This window comes from Pavona decussata, unplaced genomic scaffold (genome assembly GCF_977016875.1).
Source record: "Pavona decussata unplaced genomic scaffold, jaPavDecu1.1 SCAFFOLD_338, whole genome shotgun sequence".
Taxonomy (NCBI): domain Eukaryota; kingdom Metazoa; phylum Cnidaria; class Anthozoa; order Scleractinia; family Agariciidae; genus Pavona; species Pavona decussata.
Genome location: NW_028145726.1, coordinates 286,958 through 305,752, shown reverse-complemented (window position 1 = coordinate 305,752; position 18,795 = coordinate 286,958). Strand labels below are relative to the sequence as shown.

The 18,795-nt window shown below is 38.1% G+C and overlaps 1 protein-coding gene across 2 annotated transcripts in view; it reads left to right on the top strand.

Moving 5' to 3' along the window:
* The window catches only part of LOC146453317 (uncharacterized), a 102,311-nt gene that overhangs the window by 32,283 nt on the left and 51,233 nt on the right, over positions 1–18,795 (top strand). The window contains exons 1-2 of one of the 2 annotated variants that reach the window (XM_085096756.1): positions 7,722–7,845; positions 9,585–9,654. The exons of the other annotated variant lie outside the window; for it this stretch is intronic. The gene's annotated coding sequence lies outside the window, so the exon portion shown is untranslated. Of the gene's footprint in view, positions 1–7,721; positions 7,846–9,584; positions 9,655–18,795 lie in introns of those variants that run through there. 2 annotated transcript variants of the gene reach the window in all.

The following is an 18,795-nucleotide window of genomic DNA, read 5'->3' as shown; positions in this document are numbered from 1 at the left end:
GATTATTGTAAGATTCGCCATCCAGTTTGGTGAAAAGCGATCTAAAGGACAATTTTACCGAATATCTTGGATTATAATTTCCTTGGCGGTAGATTTGGAGTCGTATGACTGCAAAGAATACGCTTCGAAGACACGCGAACAGCTCATTCAAGCCTGGGATTTACATGTAAAGCCGAAGAAGAAACGAATTCACTCCGGCATTAACTCAGCAACTGTATTGGAGGTAGACATATGGCTATTTAATATTCTGGATATGTTTTCTATTTGGGATTAGTAAACAGAACCCAATCACTATTCGCAGAAGCACTTGAGCAACAAATTATTGAATAGGATGGATAACTCCAGACAAATACATGTTGATAAAATAAAGCTGTAATAATGAGTCAAGAAAAAAAGAACTATTAACCTCGTTTTTTTTATAGTTCAATAAAGCTTTGACAAAACTAAAATGATGTATAATTAACTTCAGTTGAAAAGTGGGTAGCTATAGCTGTAATCTACAGAATATAAATTATTTTGCAATATTACAATACTACAGGGCTGCAATCTACCAGGTGTTACCTGGTTAGATCCCTTCCTCATTCTACAACAACTTTCAAGCAGTAAATGAAGTAATCATGTGGGGCCGAATATTTTAAAGCCACAGTTCAAGTAACATTCAACAATAAATTGTTGTAAAGCCCTCAAATGCAGCTGGAAAACAAAAGATTAATAAGAAAGTTTAGGAGGACAGCTAAGGAGGAAACCTTAGTAGGCTTGCATCATATCTCACCCATTTTTGTTATTTCAATAATGTTTGTTCCTTGGTCAACGAGGATGTGTGAATCTGAATGAAGCAAGCAAACCAGCCTCTTGATCTCATTTAAAACTGACACTATAATTGTAATCATTTTACATGTTGAGTGTGAAGAGCCAGCATAACACTGTGCTGTAACAGTATTGTGTATTTTCCCACAAAATCACACAATGTTCACAGACATAAAATTGAAATATTATAGTTATGAAAGAATGACCATCCTTTCCACAGATATACCTTATTATTCTTGGATATTCAACCAAAAATGAGATTTAATGTCTTTTTTCTTTGGTGTTTTAAATTAAGAGCCAAAATACTTTAACCTAAATTTCCCCACAAACCACAGCTTATTTTTTGTTTCTGTTCAGCGACATGAACTTCGTTTTAATATTTTTTTCTATCTTGTAATTTTTATCTTACATGACCCCACAAACATTTTCATGCTTTATTCTTATACTATGAGTTTGTTGTTTTTCTATTCTGTTTAGCTTTTTCCTTCTGTCTAATAGCCCTGGCTTTCTTATGTTGGATGTTGATATCTGTGGGTTTTTACTTTGGCCTTCAGAAAATAACCAGAACCAAGAACAGGACCAGCTTTAAATATCAAAGCCATTTTTTATCCCAATAATACCACATATTTTACTTTATTTCATTTTATTATTATTATTATTATTATTTATTTTTTTTTTTGGGGGGGGGGGGGGGCTTTTTTGTTCTGTTTTTATTGTTGCTGTTATGACATAACACTCAAATCTCTCTCACTATGAACAAGCCAACAAAATTATTGGCCATCAGTAAACAATTTCCATAATCCCTTCACTGTTTATATTAATGTGCTTGACCTATATCCAGGAGATTTTTTTGAAGACTCTCCTATCAGCTATGTTAGCAGTTTCTAGAATCAAATTTAAAGGTACGCCTTTTGCTGTGTCCCTCTCTGATAACCATATTCAACAATGAGAATACTCAGAGCACAAGAATGCATGCCATGATCCCACTGGCCAAAAACCTTCCCTGTATAAAGATAAGTTTACCCTTGAAGTCAGAGGCCTGTCTTGCTGTCTACTCTCACCATGCCTGCAGCATTGATGACATGGGTATGACAGCAACTTTTAAAACAACCACACACACACAGTCTGCATGTATTACTAGTACCTACTTGTCATATTGATATGATATCAATGCTAAATATTGAAAAAAATTGCTGGTAGTTCTCCTCCTCTCCATTCCATTTATAAATTTGCTCATTATGTCAGTGAAAACCTTAGTGTAAGATCCTGGCCCATTTTTCTGGACAAGGTATCTTCTGTAACTGGGGTAACTGTTAAGGTTCAGGAAGTGTCGTTGACAGATCTAAACTAAAAGCTAAGTGAGATTTACTATGGCATTATTTACCATGGGTAGTCCTATTTACCATGGTGTGCTTAGGTGACCTTGTTGACGCCTTTGTACTGTCTCCGGTATATACCAAAACAGTGCAATAATTTTGTTAGAAATTTATTATGTTGTACAAAAAATGCTATAAAATTGGCTGTTCATATAACAGACTTTGCCAAGAAAAAAAAAGAAGGCACAAATACAAAATTAATAATTTAAGCACAAAGATGAAATTTACCAAGCACTGGTAGTTTTCCACACTCTTTAGAGTAGGGTATTGGACAAAATACTCTCTCATAATTTTGTCAGTTTGGTTCATTTGTTCTCTTTAGTACAAACCAATATGGTTTAAATTGTAGATATTATCTTGACTTGTCCCAGAAGATAACTTTCGGGTAGATAGATAGATAGATACTTTATTATAACCATTGCAGCCATAAGCTGAATTACGGGATATTTACATAATCATACATACATATCATACATAATATTCACTGCAAGTCTGCACAACAAAGGTGCAGTCAAAGCATATTTACAAGTGATGTTTAAAAAAATTGCTCAATAATAGTTTTAAAATTAATTAATAACACAGACCAAATAGGATTGCCAAAATACCTTCTTGACTCACAGGAATCAGTGATGGTTACATTAAAGAATTTTGCAAGTTGGAGTGTCAACAGGTCCACATCAGCTGGAAAGTTGCCTGTAAATTTCTTCTGACCTGTACTTTCACATATCATGTGATTGTTTCAATATATAGGGATGAATTTTTCATGTCAATGTCACAATCAGTTTAATTACAATTGCTCATTTAATACATATCGAAAATCTCGCCTTGCTGTGTATTCTACAGCCGGCATACAAGTCTTTCAGAAATGTGTTGGGTGCTTTGTACAAAGAGAGCATTCGAAAAACTCGAGGCAGTTGATTGTCAATATTATACCACAAGCAATTATTATTATTATTTTTTGCAATAAAATGGAGTATCTATGCACTTTTATTTTACCAAAGCATGGCACTTATAGGAAGTAGACGTAATGAACACTAGACAAACAAAGCATTACAATGAGCTATAAAGAAAACATACACACCACCACTCCGCGCCACTTGCTTTCATTGCACGCATTCACGAAAAAAGTTCATTTCCGATCCGTTATCTTGGCCTAACCGTTTCACTTAGTCCCTCGCTTTACCCTGGAAAAGTAAGCATCGAGGCAGTAGCATTGTATGGCAGTCCTTGCGTTTGAGTTTCCCTCGAAGCAGCTGTCGAAGTCGTCGAGAGGATATGTCTTGAGTACTTCGGTGCGATGTACAAAAAGACGATTTGTCCGAAGAAATTACCCCCTTTTTCAGAACCATAAATGTTCAAACAACCACCATTAGGTTTCTTTCGGGTGCCCACAATACGTGTGCGTTGTAAAGACGGCCCTTGAGCCACTAAAATAAAAAGAAGTGGCTTCTTTCAGCGAGATTGAACATTCGAAAGCAGGCCATGTTGTTGTGCGCGTATGACGTCATATTCCTGTCGGTGCAACTAGATCCAGCTCTCTATGTAGTTCACGGCCACATTCGTCGTTCGAGTAATGGCGGCACAGCGAAGCTGAACTTCGCGTTTAAAATAACTGGTCTTCCCGTTGGAATTTCAATGTAAAATTTGGCGTGGCAAGTATTTATCACTTCTACTTTCCAAAGCTGAAGAAAAAAAGGGATGCAAAATTTTGATCGTAGTGGCACTTTAAGTTGACGTATTGCTCTCAGCATTGCTCTCGGTGGTGCTGGTCCTTTGCGTTCGCTGTAATTAAGGGCAATAGATCGTAATGTTGCCGCTGCTAATTCTTTATTATCGTTGCTGAGCTTCGGCTCTGGTTTCCAATAAGCCTTTTCGAAGGTTGCTTGGATTTCTCTCGGTGATATTCCTTGTAGGAGAGCAAAGTTAAGACATCGTCACAATACCAGCTTTAGGAGGAAGGACAGCCTATATGAAGATATGTTCTTGATGTACTCATCGATGTTCATATCGGCGGCCATATGTTCATATCGATCTTCTTGGTATGACCACTCATCAGTTGTTTGTATTGCTCGTTGCGTAGAATAAGCATCGTTTACAAAATGCAAATAAAACGAAGAGACGAGCATTCTTCTTGGATTTCTTGGTTATGAAGATTAGAGATTGTAGTAACGTTAGAAACTTGCAGGAAGAAATAGCGCTCCATACGATGCGTTTTTACGGCCATGAGTGGGCAGAGGCGAAGAAACGAAGAAATCCAAGTTATGTAAGTATTTCTTCTCTTACTTTCAATGCGTAAAAGAGAGAGAAAATGATTTTTTTTTTCATATTTTGGTGAGTATCTCTGCGAAAGCAGGTTTTGATTGTTTTAAATCTTCCCTTTTTAAACCCCTTTGAAATATGGGAAGTCGCTCAAAAAACGCCGCGATTTTGGCTCACGACCGAGTTTTAAGGAGCATGGGTCTAGTGGCTGCTGTGACGTCACTTCGAGAACACAACAACTGACTTCGCACTCTTCACTTGTTTCTTTTAGAAAGTTAGATCAATAGTGGCCCGAAATATGCCGTCCAGATGTGTCATAGGAGATTGTAGCAACATAAGAAACTTGCAGGAAGGAATAGCGCTCCATACGATGCGTTTTTACAGCGATGAGCGGGCAGAGGCGAAGAAAAAGAGAAAAAGGTGGGTTAAGTTTGTTGGATAGGTGGCTGCCATTCGTGGTCGGCGTGTGTAATTTAATAGCTCGACGGCTTGGTGGCTTGCCAGTGGCAGTCGGAGTGTAGAGAACGAGTAAGATTTAGAATTTAGTGGCTTGACGGCTCGCCAGAAGCGGTCAAAATTTAAAGAACGAGAAAAGTTTATAATTGAGTAGCTTGACGGTTCGCCAGTCATGGCGACAGTTGAAAGGACGGATAAGGTTTATAATTTACGTGGCTTGCAAGTCTTGGTCAGGGTTTAAAGAACAAGCAGAGTTTATAATTTAGTGGCTCGGTTGCTTTCCAGTTCGCAGCAGAGTTCAAAGAAAGAGTTAGTGCGAGACAGCTTCGGGATTACCGCTTTCCCAACAGTACATATACTTCTGCGATAGCAAGCAACAAACGACTTCCGAGTGATCAACAGCCTTCCAGCTCACAAGAGCAATATTATTCGCACATGTTTTGTATGAAGAAAGCGAAGCCACACTTGCACTTTAAGTATAGCAACTTTATGTTCGCGGATAAATAATTTAAGAAATACAAAAGAATTAGCGTGAGAAGAAAGCATGCCAGGCCGAGCACGTGTAATATCAAAATGCATGACCAAAGCACGCGCGAGTCTTATCATTCCTTTAGTTCTACATTAACCTTTAGTTCTTTAGAATACGCTCGAGGCCTTTGTTGGCCTTCATTTTCTCTTGGGATTTCGCTGTCCATTCTACATCCGCCAGTGGGTCGCGAACATAAGCAGCAGCTTCGTCATCGCTAGAATCACCCGTTGTGTTTGTTGGTTTCTGTTGTGATAAGCCAGATTATAAATTCTTGTTCGGCTTCCATTTCGTATCGTATACAAGTTCGTCTTCGAAATCAATCCGATGACGTGGAAGACATTGTAAATTTCACTCGAACTCTGATGGCTATGGAGCTCGAATCGAACGAAGTTTGCCAAAGAAAACCTTTGACCGATCGAAAATAAAGAGAACTACGGACTGAGAATCGCTTCAGTGTCGTTCTCGATCCACTCTACCCAGATCTCCTTTCAGGCGGTCGCGAACCATTCGGAACTCGACTACAACGGGGCATACAGAACCAAAGATTTAACTAAATTAAAAATTCTTTTTTTAGTAGAGATATTAACCAAAATATGAATATATTTGTTTGGAGAAAACATTGGGGGCTAGGTACACTTTAAAAATAGATTGGGAAGGGTCTATTGTGGAGCAGTTTCCGACAGTCGCTTGGGACCCTGTGGCAAAGACTTCAAAATTATTGAACGCATTCTTATTTTTTTTTTAATGAATTGGTGTTCAGTTTTATTCACATGCGCGAATATTTTTGTTTTAAATTGTATAAGCGTCTTAAAAGCACACAATAGGATTATTGTTATTTTTGCTTGAAATTACGTTTCACTCCATTTGGGTTCCTTATCCGCTGAACTTGGCTCAGCCAACAACAACAACAAACTTCATCTGACACGCCTCTCGTTTAGGAGAGCAAACATGCTGGGAATAAAACAGACAGCAAGAAATTAGCCATATCTCCACATATGATCACTGTAATGATCTGTTATATGAAGGGGACAAAGTAAGTTAACCTGTGAAAATAAAGTTCACCCGGCGAGGACTCGAATCTCTGTCTCCTGCATTCAAGGCAGACGCGATAACCACTACACTACAGGCAAACCAAGAGTAGAAGCGGGGAAATAGCGTAGCTTATCCTTATAACATAGTTCGCTTCTATTGCGTGCTCGCCTGTAGTTGAAGTCCTCGTCGGCGACCCATGCCATATTTTAAAATAGTACATTAGATCTTGCTTTTACACGTTTGCACGCTACGCTAAGAATGTCTACCCACCACAGAACATCAATGTCGGTCATCGGCTTGTGATATGCGGTTTATGCGCCTGAGGAATCGAGAGTGAAGTCTGTTGAACCGTGTCTCATGTTGTTTTGGTTGCTTCCCTGCTGCGAAACACCGCGTTTACGGAGGAGACAGGTCTGATAGACAGTCACCTTAGCGTGCTCCGTAAATTGGTTGTTACTCTACACTCTTTTTTCAGCCTTTTATGACAAACTCAACATTCGCTTTGCTATTATCTACCTCAGCCTCAGCGAATTGGCAATGGTTGACCTAGGATAGTGAACGTGCCAACAAACTCAAGGGTGTGGCTATCGATCAAGATGGATGGAGAGGAGTCAGCATCCCGGACATGTCCCCTTTAGTCCAAATCAGGAAGGTTCATTATTAATCAGGGTAAGCACCTGGAATGCTGATTGGAGTACTACCTCGAGATTTACGCCACTCAGAACGAGGTGACGAGATTTGCCTTAGATACCCTTCTAGCCCTGCCAATCATAAACAAGGTGGACATCCCACCCGATGCTACAAGAGCTAAGCTAAATAACGGTAAAAGGCACTGTTGCAGCCGCTGAATGAACTGCTCTTCCGGTACTTGAAGAAGGGACACGTTCCAGAAGATAAAAGCGTCGCTAACATCGTCACTGAATGAGAACAAGGGGAATGACAGCAAAAGCAACAGCTACGTTGCTTCGTCCTCTTCACCGTTGTGGGCAACGTTTTTTTCGCGTTAAGGTTCACCGTCGCCCTCTTCCAAGCAACCAATATTATTCTGCCAATTTCTCTTGAGGCAACCAAACAACAGCTGCTTGCTTTGAAGGAGAACACATGCTCGTTCATTTAGCCCGAGGTAACACACCACCACCCAAATATTCACGGAGACCAACCAACTGCCTTTCCCACCGTTCCCCTCCCAGTGTACCACCTTCCCCTCCCCAACAATCAACACGAATGGCAACAAATGAGTGACGTCATCCACCCACATTGTTGCCATGCCGCACCTTACCTAAATCAGCACTGGTCGAGCTCCTCTTTCGCTTCTGTTAGACACCCACGTCTGCCGCTCACAGAGAATCAGCGTGTCCTTTTCCTTGCATCTATGTGATGATGTAGGTATGTATCTGAGAGTTCCACGCGCTTAAATATAACAGCTATTTCCGATATTTATGAAAGCGTAGGCCGTTCAGTTCAGAGAATTAAGGACTCGCTTTTAAGAGCATCTGGTAAGCTCCGTCATAACTGACATGATTGCAATGTTGGCGTTTGTTTGGATCAATGTTTAGTGTAGTTGTAACGATTTCTACATGCAAATGATACCTAAGAAAGTCCTTCCTAAGGACTGAGTGGCTTCAAATCACTTTTTTGTTATGAGCCGCAATTGTGAGTCATGAAGTCATCTAGTAATTACGAGCTTTTCCTTTTTCTGTTAAGCTTTACTTGTTGCGAATACGAAAATCGTTCAAAGTCCAAGAAAAACAATGTAGGACTCGCCTACGTTAGAAGCAACGCTGACTGGGATGAATATTGTGAAGTAATTTCCTTATGGCGAACATGCATTAATATTCAGATCAAGTAATTAGTCAGTTTGTACTCTTATCAACATACTTTTCAGTCAGACCAAACCGTTGCAAACTTCTTTCAAACAACAAGAATTCTAATAATTACGACGTAATTCCGAGATAAAACGGACGGTGAAGGAAATATTGAGGACCAATCCGTGCGAATCAACTTAAATTCATGATAGCATGAAAGCCATTGATGTAAATAAGCGATGTTTTCAACCGTTGAGAATATTTTTGGTTTCGTCCGAACTGATTATAATGGCTCCGATGCATATAATTAAATGTCTTTTTTCGCATAGAACAGGAAAAAAAGGAGCTAGAACAAAATAAATTGTTTGAAAATCAAGCAAAGTGAAAAATACAATACATTTATTTACTGAATGACACAGCACCAGTATATATAGAGGGGCTTTATGTAGTTATAACCTGGACGTTCCATGAGATCAGCGTTGCAGAACTTTGTCGTTGTACAAACCGCTAATACTGAGAGTTTTGGAGAGCAAGCATTTCAAAGAGTTGTTCAAAGACTATAGAACTCACTGTCTAATTTTCATTCGTCCAGGAGATTCATTAAACAGCTTTAAGCGTTTAGGTCTCATCTTTTTACAAATATTTTGCACAGCTTAAATGGCTTTCAATTTAGCCTACTGTTAAAAAAATCGCTTTTCTTTCAATTTTTATATCATTGTTAGAGCATCAAGACTTCCTTATAATGATCTTTATGCTTATTATTACTTATTATTTATAAAGCAAATTCATAACTATATTAATTAAAAATATTTCTAACTCTGCGTGGTTAATAAGCGTGACTTCTTGTGCGTTAATTGTGAATATTTCAGTAACACAGAACACTCAGCGTTTAGTATAGTTTAACAAAGTTAAGTTCCCTCGTTTAATTTACGACAAAGAACTATCAGAAGCTAACCTTTTCCGAAAAAAGCGGCAATTATGAATGACAATAATAAGGAGGTGAAATACACGACAGCCAGTTGTTATTTTTATGTAACTAGCGTCATGATATCCCGTTGACAGATCATAAATCTTTCTTCATGTATGAACGACGTTGTTAATGAGTTGTTTATTTGAAAGGCTAAATCCAATATGTGCTTTTAAGCTGTAGTTTGAAAAACTTCTCCAGTTTTGAAGACCAAAGCAGGAATGTCAGCAGCGGTCTTCCACCAGTTAAAATGGTAGAAAAGCTAAACACCCAAAACGTAATCAAAACATTGTGTTGCTATGCCACCCCTTATTAAGTCAGCTCTGATCGAGTTCCTCTTTCACTCTTGTTAGATTCCCTCGCCTGTATGCTGATTTTACGGAATCGACGTTTCTTCTACTATACATCTGTGTGATAATACAGGTATGTGTTTAAATTTTAACGGACCACGAAGAGCCAAGTGATTTCTAGTGTAACAATAATGAAGGCATAAGCTTCCCTAGTTAGAGCTTCAGTCGCATTTACAGGCGTCTGGAGAGTTCTATCAGAGCTGACACAATTCCAATATTCGCCCTACTTAGTCTGTTTTATGATTGAGAAGCTGGGATTACGGTTAGTCTGAAACAAAGTTCTCCTCCGCCGAAACGGGGCTTAAAATGTCTTTCTGCATCTCGTTGACTTTATCCAAACTTCACGATTTAGCATTTTCTTTCCTTTCTAGCTGTGTTAGCCGTCCAAATGCCAACTGTTTTTCATACCATACTTGTTTCCAAAGCTGACCTTAATTACGAAACTCAATAAAACTTTTCAAAACACCTCCTAGGCCTCTACGTTGGACAAGGCGCTTTTTGTAATGAACAAACCAGTGCTTATTTAGATATTTTTTTAACTAGCACGATGTACCATTTCTATCAATTAATGCAAGTTAGCTTATGTTTAATGCTCGGGCCTCAGTAAAAATGTTATCTTCCTCCAAAGTAGGCGCTTTACAAACCTCTTCCAAACTATTATAACTGATAATACTGCATTGCAATCGGTTATTCTCTGATGACTAATTGAGTCGAGCAGTAAACGAAATGTTGCTCAACCAACTATCAACCATCAGACTTATCTATCATAGCGGGGGTGCCGTTTATTCAAATGACCAGATTTTTAACATTTTCGAATATTCTCTGAATCGTCTGAAGTGACCAATCCGTTTAGAAGACCTCTAGTGTCGTATTGCTTTAAAAAGGGCAGGAAACAGAAGTGTAATAAAACTTACGTTAAGTTTTTATTTATGAAAAACCGAAAAATACCAGAATTATCAGTTAATTAAAACTGTGCATAGTAAATATGGCGTGACTTGTGAGTTGGGAATATTTCGATATCAAAAATGTGCCGCAAGTTCAGTAACGATTTTTTTATTGTGATTCCTTTTCTCTAAGTTAAAAAATTATTTAGTTGGGCGTTCTCCGTTCTCCAGCCAACGGCATTTCGATCGAAACATCGCTGCTTTTCCTTTTTGTTCGTAAATTAACTCAAAATCCTTTTTAAGTTTGGAATACTTTTCCAATATGTTATTTATATCCGGGTGTTGGAAGTTGTTACAAATTAAATTGTCTAGTTCATCGAGCTGGCGCTTGATTTCATTTTCCTTATTATGATTCATTTGAGCCTTTCTTTTAGCAAATGTGATTGTTGCCGCTCTTATTTCCATTTTTCATACCTCCCAAAAAAGACGTTTGTCTTCGATTTGAGATCTAAGTTCACAAGTTTGGGCATAAACGGAGCGAACTGTATTCACATAACTCTCATCAGTCAACAAGGAATTGTTAAATTTCCAAAAGCCTGGTCCTCGACTAGTTTCCTTAGGCCACGAGAGTGATATCTGTACCGCTTTATGATCTGGTGCAATTGCTGGCACAATTGCACAAGTCTTAACATATTTCTCCAAATTTTTGGCGATCAAGAAGAAGTCTATTCTTGATTTCACACCCAGCGACTTGGACTCATACGAGTACTTACGCAATTTGGGGTATTTAGCTCGTTGGATATCAACTAAATCAAGCATTTCCATGGTTGTTAGTATAAGATTTCTATAATTGGTTGCCTTCCACGGTGCACCACCCGTTTTGTCTTTCTTTGACAAAGAACAATTCCAGTCACCGCCAACTATAAGAGTGGTAAGCTCCGATTTGTCAATTAGACACCAATTTAGTTCTTGAATAAATTCTAGTTGTTCAGACTGGCCATTAGGGGCATAGATATTGCAGAGTGTTTACTTTAACGACTTGAGAGTAGTGTTAATGAGCACTATTCTTCCTGAATTGTTCTTATATGTGTAATCTATCTTGAGCTGTAATGACGGCGCGATGAGAATGCAAACACCCCTACTATGGTGACTCCCGTGAGAGAAAATAATTTCACCTCCCCATTCGTTTTTCCAGAGCGCTTCAACATTAATATCTGAGAAAGTTTCTTGAAGAAAATAAAACAAGGCATTTTGGTCTCTAAGATATGAAAAAATACTCCTCCTTTTGACATTGTCCCTTATTCCGCGTACATTAAGGGATAAAACCGCACATTTTTCATTTGCTTGCATTATAAATGGTATTCACACACAAAACACAACAGTAAAAATTAACACTTACACGTCAAGGCAGCGACTTACAAAATACACTTAAACAACTAAATATACGAGGTCCCTTCTTCGATAAACCTTAGCCTGTTCCTTCGCAAAGTTAATTAAGAAATATAGAAGGCAATAAATTATTTAACAATCACTGGAAAACTTGGACCATTTACAGACTTCAATAAAGTTAACTAAATCTCTGGATAATGTCTACATTTTACTTGTAAATTTCGATGTCTGTAAATTTGCACACTTATAGAGATTTTATAAACCGTATAAAATCTCTGTAAATTTCACCACATTTTGTGCCTTAAGATCGCATGAAATGTCTGTAAAATCCTTATTTTTTCCTTGTAAATTTGTCCGAAATCTACAGACATTTTATAACGTATATACTAATCCTTGTAAAATCTGCACATTTTCTCTGTAAAAAAAAAGCTCAGAAAAAAACTTTGTAAAACGAAGAATATAAAACGTCAATAAGACGTCTGTAAAAATCAATCAAAAATTACCGCATAAAATGTTAGTATAATGTACACAAATAAACTACACATAATGTCAACGAAAAGTACATTTAATGTCTGTAAAATGTATACAGTTTAATCTCTGTAAATTATTCACATTTTCTCTGTAAATAAAACGGCTGTTTAAAAAACAGAATACAGCAGCCAGAACACAAAATCCCAATAAAATCTCTGCAAAAAAGCTAAAATCAGACCATAAAATATCACTTAAATTGTCATAAATTAAGTGCATATAATGTCTTTAAAATGTAAACATTTTATTACAACACATCTCTGCAACAGGTACCCTGCTGCTTTCCCCTCATAGTCATAAACCACGCAAAACAAAAACTTCTTAATTAGTAGGCACCGTCCTTAAGTCACTCTGTTTTATACAAGTTTACTTGTAATTTTCATGAGGAATTAGAGGTGTAAATTGAATTAAATTTTAAATAAATGCATATTCATAAATCCTTTAAATTAATACAAAAGAATTGTGGTAATCATGGCATGTTTCAGTTGACCTTTCATGGAAATGATTTTAGACTCATTTTATTCAAACACTGAAAGATTTATATTAATGCATGGCTCTGCTTCGTAATAATGCGAACTTGCGACCGAGTACCTTTATTACAAGTTATCTTTTAATTTGCGTGATTATTATTCACGTCATCGCGTGACCAAATCTCGTGGCTTTTAGTTTTCCCTCGAATGCGTAGCGAGCCAAAAGAGCGTGTGCAAGGGAGGCTGCCTGGCTTTCGAGTCAAACAAAGCTTGTGGTTTAGGTCTCACTGGCACATCTGACAATGGTGTTACAACGGTGTACGGAAGTCTGAGTGTGACCGTGTATTTTTGTGCTGTTGTCAGTGTTTGTTGCTAAGGTTACGCGGCTAATTCAAACCATTTTCACACTGAATGAAAGCACGATTGATCCGGTATCTATCTAAATCCTCTCCAGATAGACCAATCAATACGTTTCAAAACAAGCCGGTGGTTAAATAAAAAAAATTATTTTTTTTGAGCATTTTTTCCAACCAATGTTGTGGCGGAGGGTTCTGACCCAAGCACGCAGATTGTTCCTTCGCTGCCTACGAATCCTCAAGACCGGCATCAAAAACATTTTTCAACGTATTGCCTAAATCTCCTTCTTACATTAAGTATTAGCATTAGGAGTGTTGCCCGGAAATTGCAATTTGATACTAGAGGTAGGTACGAATGACGTTGTCTGCGATGAGTTTGGAATATTTTGTATCGCCGTTGTCAACTCAAGAGGTCAAACAACGTAACAGGAGAGTCAGCCTCACTCAATATGTCCAACACGGGGCAAGCATGTGATCGACAAAGTGGATTATTACGCACATTACAAGGGTCCAAAAGTGTAGGGGGGAGCTCACCGGTAGGTCGTTGTGTGTAACATTGGTTTGCACAAACATACGGGTCCACTTGTTATTGTTTGAAGAAAGAAATTGGGTCTGTCCCGCAAATGAATTTTGTTGATCACCAAAGGAGACCTCCTCTTTCGGAAAACAGTATTACTTTAGAGGCATGTTAGAAAATCACCACCCAGAAAACCCCGATACTATACACTTCCTGAATCTCTCACCTCACAATTTGTGGACTTTGTTTCATTCCTATCTCATTTCCTTTTATGGAAAAATTCCAGTGAACCTTTCCATGAAAAGAACATTGTTTCTAGCTGGCATTTTTTTCCTAAGTTACTATTTTGGGCTACATTTGTCGCGTGATCTATTTTCTTTGCTGGCGTGGCGTCTGTTATGAAAGGATGTTTTAGTGTAAAGTAACTGATATGACAAGATTATCAGTGAGTACCTCCTGTCTTATGCACTTTTATGTTCGTTTCCTGTTTGCAGATGAAGTTTCAGTAAAAACTTTGAGGCGGCAACTGGTTCTGGATTTTCTTCGAGTAAAAGACCGAACAGGAGTATCACAAGTTAGTCTCGCTTTGGTAAGCATGTCTTCAAGTGAATATTTGCCTGGGTATTGTACTCATTCCTATTCTGTCTCCCTGCCACCATCAACTCCCCTCTCTCCAACAAACTATCCACCACCGTTTCTATACCACACCTCATCTGAATTTAATATCTGTGTCCCTTTGTTTCAGTTCGCACTCCCCGGCTTGTGAGCGTACGCCAATTCACAGTCTCTCCGTGTTTGAATCTGTCTCTGATTGCAGGTTTGTGCCTTTTATTTTGATTGGCAATTACAAAAAGACTGTCCTATAGGCAGTTTTTTTATCACTGGGGTCTTCATTATTTATGTGGCACTCAATAGACATGTAGCGAGTCCTTTCACAGCTGTTTCGATTGCAACAGTTTTCCTTGTTTGTAACTCCCTAAAGTGCGAGTGGCTCCCTGACAAACCTTCTTAGCGAAGTACGACTGAAAGATCGTTATTGGTCATAACTAGTAGTTCGCTTCAGTCTTCCTGCTCTTGCAATTTATTGAAAAAAAAGAAGTTTTGTTTCCATTTATTTATCCTTCACATAAACGTCGCGCGGAATAAAGTCCTAAGGTGATGACGTCCCAAATCTAAATTGTGAACTTGTGAAATTTGATTAGTCATTCGAAAAGACTATCAGTCTACTTGCCAAAAATGTCCACTCTTTTGTTCTTCATAGAATCAATGTAGTTGCTTTGCTTTTGACAAACAATCAAGTGCTTGTTTTTTTCACGGTGAAAAATGTAATTCAACAGCAGATTTCACAGACTTTCTGCCTTTTATTCTGCTATTGCGAACCCTTTTTTTTTTTTTGTTTGTTTATTTTCGTTACAAATATGTGGTTCATCAGACCTCATCAGCGACCTCCAGCGGGCCCCTGGTTTCCTTTCTCGCGAATGACATCTGAGACTGACAATTTGTGAACTTTGTTCAGTGACATTTTACGTTGTGTTTTTGCAAAACTTTTCTCGTTTGTGTAATTTCTGGTATATTTCGCTGTGAAACAATGTGTTCTCACAGCAAATGGTTTCCCTTTTTTCTTGCGTATGATAGACAATTTGTGCTCTTTGCTTCATCCTAATCTTATCTCCTTTCGTGGAAAAGTTCCAATTGATCTTTTTATATAAAGCACATTGTTTTCTAGCTTTGTTGGGAGATTGAGTGGCACTTTTATTGCTAACTTGGTCACTTACTATTTTGGGCTAAATTGACCGATCGCGTGATCTAATTTCTTTGCTTGCGTGTCATCTGTGTGAAAGGGTTCTTCAGTGACAAGCCGACAAAATTATGATTGTACTTCCTCACTAACGTTCATTTTCTTTTCCTGTTTGTAGGTGAATTTTCAAGAAAAACTTTGAGTCTGCAAGGTTCTGGATTTTCTTCGGAAAAAAACTGAACGGCTATTAAAAGCAACCGGTAGTACATTTTGGTAAGCATGGATGCAAGTGAATCTGCCCGCAAATATAATCAGTGATTCGGTATAAAGTAAAAGAGAAATTAAAGCCTTGAAGGCCAATGTTTAAGTCAGAGTGGTCCCGAAAAAGGACAGCTAACAGTGTTTTTTGTTTTTTTACCAAGCTTGGTGTTTATTGGATGAATAATAAGTGCGCAGAATTTCTTACCCAAATTTACTGTTTACTGGCCAAGTCTGATGATTGTGCAACTCGTGTTACTTACGCGTTTGTTTCCGCGCTCATCACTTACTTTTCTTTTCCCTTTGTGTGCCAGATCAGAGGAGAGAGATGAAGTCTCTCTCTATAGCATTGCAGCTTTAATATTAAAACACGAAGGGAAAACTTCTGATGTTTTAATTATTATATAGCTTTTAAACTTTAGGATTAAGCCCATATAAGAAGTTAATTTGTTTGTAAAAAACCGTGTCACTAGTAGCACTAGTGAAAATAACTGAACCATACGGATTTATATGGGAAGGAACAGACAGACGGAAAGAGGAGTGAACATAAGGCTGAAACCAATAGGGCCATTGAGAGACTAACCGAATAATCAGACGAAAAAAAACTCATGTATACCAGCCGAAATGAACAAACCACATGACCGAAAGTCGACCCAGCCCCATAACCGAAAGATCAGCATAAGAAGCCAATTGCACGGTTATAATTAGTTTGAAAAGGGCTATTAGTGTGTATCTCTTATTAGAGTTTTAATTTTCAGTCCTCTGTACATATAGACATTAGATATGACCGCACGACCGAAAGAACAGCACCAAATGCCAATTACACGGTTGTTTTTTGAATTGAGGGCTTCTTCGTAATGTTTTCATACAGCTTTTCAATGGTTTAATTTTATTCTTTATAACATGTTTATGCCCATGGATAGCAAAAAGAACTTGGCAAGCGGAGGAACAACTGAACAAACCAGAAACGCAAAAGAACGAACAAACGGAAGCCCGAGCGAACGAACATCCAAACGGGCGAACGGATGGCCGAATGATCGAGTTAACGGACAAAAGGTCCACCGAGCAAACGAACGAACGAAACACCGAGTGAACGAACCCGCGAAACGAGATGAACAGCTGAACGATCGAGTGGACAGCTCTTTTGTTTATAGTCATAGGTGTTTATATGCATCGATTTTCTGATATTTTAATTCAAACTTAAAATGCTTATCTTTTCGGAACGAGTGAGAAACGACAAGCTTTTGTTCAGTTATTACTTAATGTTAGGTAATTATTAAAAACTTAATGCACGTATTTTAGTGAGCTCACCAAAAAAATAATTAAGAAACAGCATAGAGTGACTAAAGCAAAATAAAGCTACGTCTGCTCAGAAGGTCTGTCAATCTCGTCAGGGGCACAGTGAACAGACCCGGTAGAGAGTTCAAAAAATGCCAAACATCGAAAACCACGAAGGAAATATGAAAACATCCTAGCGAGGGAGAAAATTATGAATAAATTCAGGGTGAATCTCTCTACCACACGTTTCAAACTGCGGCACCACAGCTGGCCCTACGTGCCTGAGCTGACAAGTATCATTCTATGCAGTTTCAGCAAATTATAAACTTATATTTCTTTGTACCTGATATGAGTGTCCGGCGTCTGCAGAAGAACAGTTCTTATTTTGCATTATTACAGCTGGCTGGACTAAGTCTTTTCGTAGATGAAACAACTTGGAAATGTAAAATGTTGAAACACGGAGCTGAAGAACGGCAAATTAACAGCTGACCTTTATAACTTTCACAGCTTTAACTGAGTCTTTTTACCTTGCTCTTTTGATAAAACAGTTAAGTTTGTTGATCTAACCGGGCTCGCGACATTATTTGAACACGACGTTTTATTCCAACGGCAACGTCATACCCTAGTACCCAGACTATCTCGAAACTGAGATTGATTGTTAGCGCGCGCGCTTTTAATTTAGTGAGAGAGCGAAAGAATGTCATAGTTAGCGGTGTAGTTTAGTTCTCCTTGTTAAAAGCTATGCTGAACCCTTGTACCGTTAAAGAGTTAAATGCAATGTAAAAATATCTTTGATGTTTTAAGTGGAAAACTTGATGACAAGAAGTCAATGACAATGAAAGCCTTAATATTATGGTAATAATGCTTTATTGTTTTCAATTATTTCTTAATTCTATGTTAAATCTGCTCCTAAGTTTAGAACCATAAAAATGACTATAAGCGAACAATGCTAAGAAAAGTTTACGGCCCATGATATTTTCCCAGATCCATCTCTAGCTCTGTCAGGTAGCAACAAAATCATAAGATAGTGAAAGCTACAAGGGGGTAACTCGTGCAATGTCCTTCTACAGCCATATCCAATATCCATATGGACAGAGGGCTGGCAGAACAGACCCAAGAGAAAGAGAGTATTACTTAGGAGATCTTAGGTCACCCATGGTCCGCCATATGCTGGGACATTGGTCCGGTCATACAACTGAACGGAAATCATAGATCTTTGCATGTGTTAGGTGAAGTTCTTTCATTGCAAATGTCAAATAATAGAAGAACGATAGGCCTAAAGGCTTTCATTGTAAAAAAAAAATGATTACTTAAGACATCCTTATTTAAAAAAAAAAACGCCGCTGATCTTTCCTCAAAATTATGCAAGCATTAAGTCAATATGTTTCTGTTCTGAGGGCTAGAGGTTCTCTTGGTAACTCTAAGGAATTCATTTTTACGTGGATTTGAACCAGACAAGAAAGAACATGCCATAAATGATTCACTTATACACTTTTTTATAAGAAAGTCTAATTTTGGAGCTGAGGCTGAACGTTCTTATATTTTATTGCGATTTGAGGCTGAAAACCTTCTTAAGATGTTCGTAAATTACATGGTATACACTACATGTATTTCAGTAAATCAATGAGGACGTGACCAGAAAACCTATCAAAATGCATTGTCTGCTGAGATATGGTATCAAGAACTGCTGATTATGACAAACCGAGATGTGTGTCACCATCACTTAAGGACGGTGCCTACTAATACCGAAATATTTTTGTGCGGTTTTTGACTATGCGAGAAAAGCAGATCTTAGC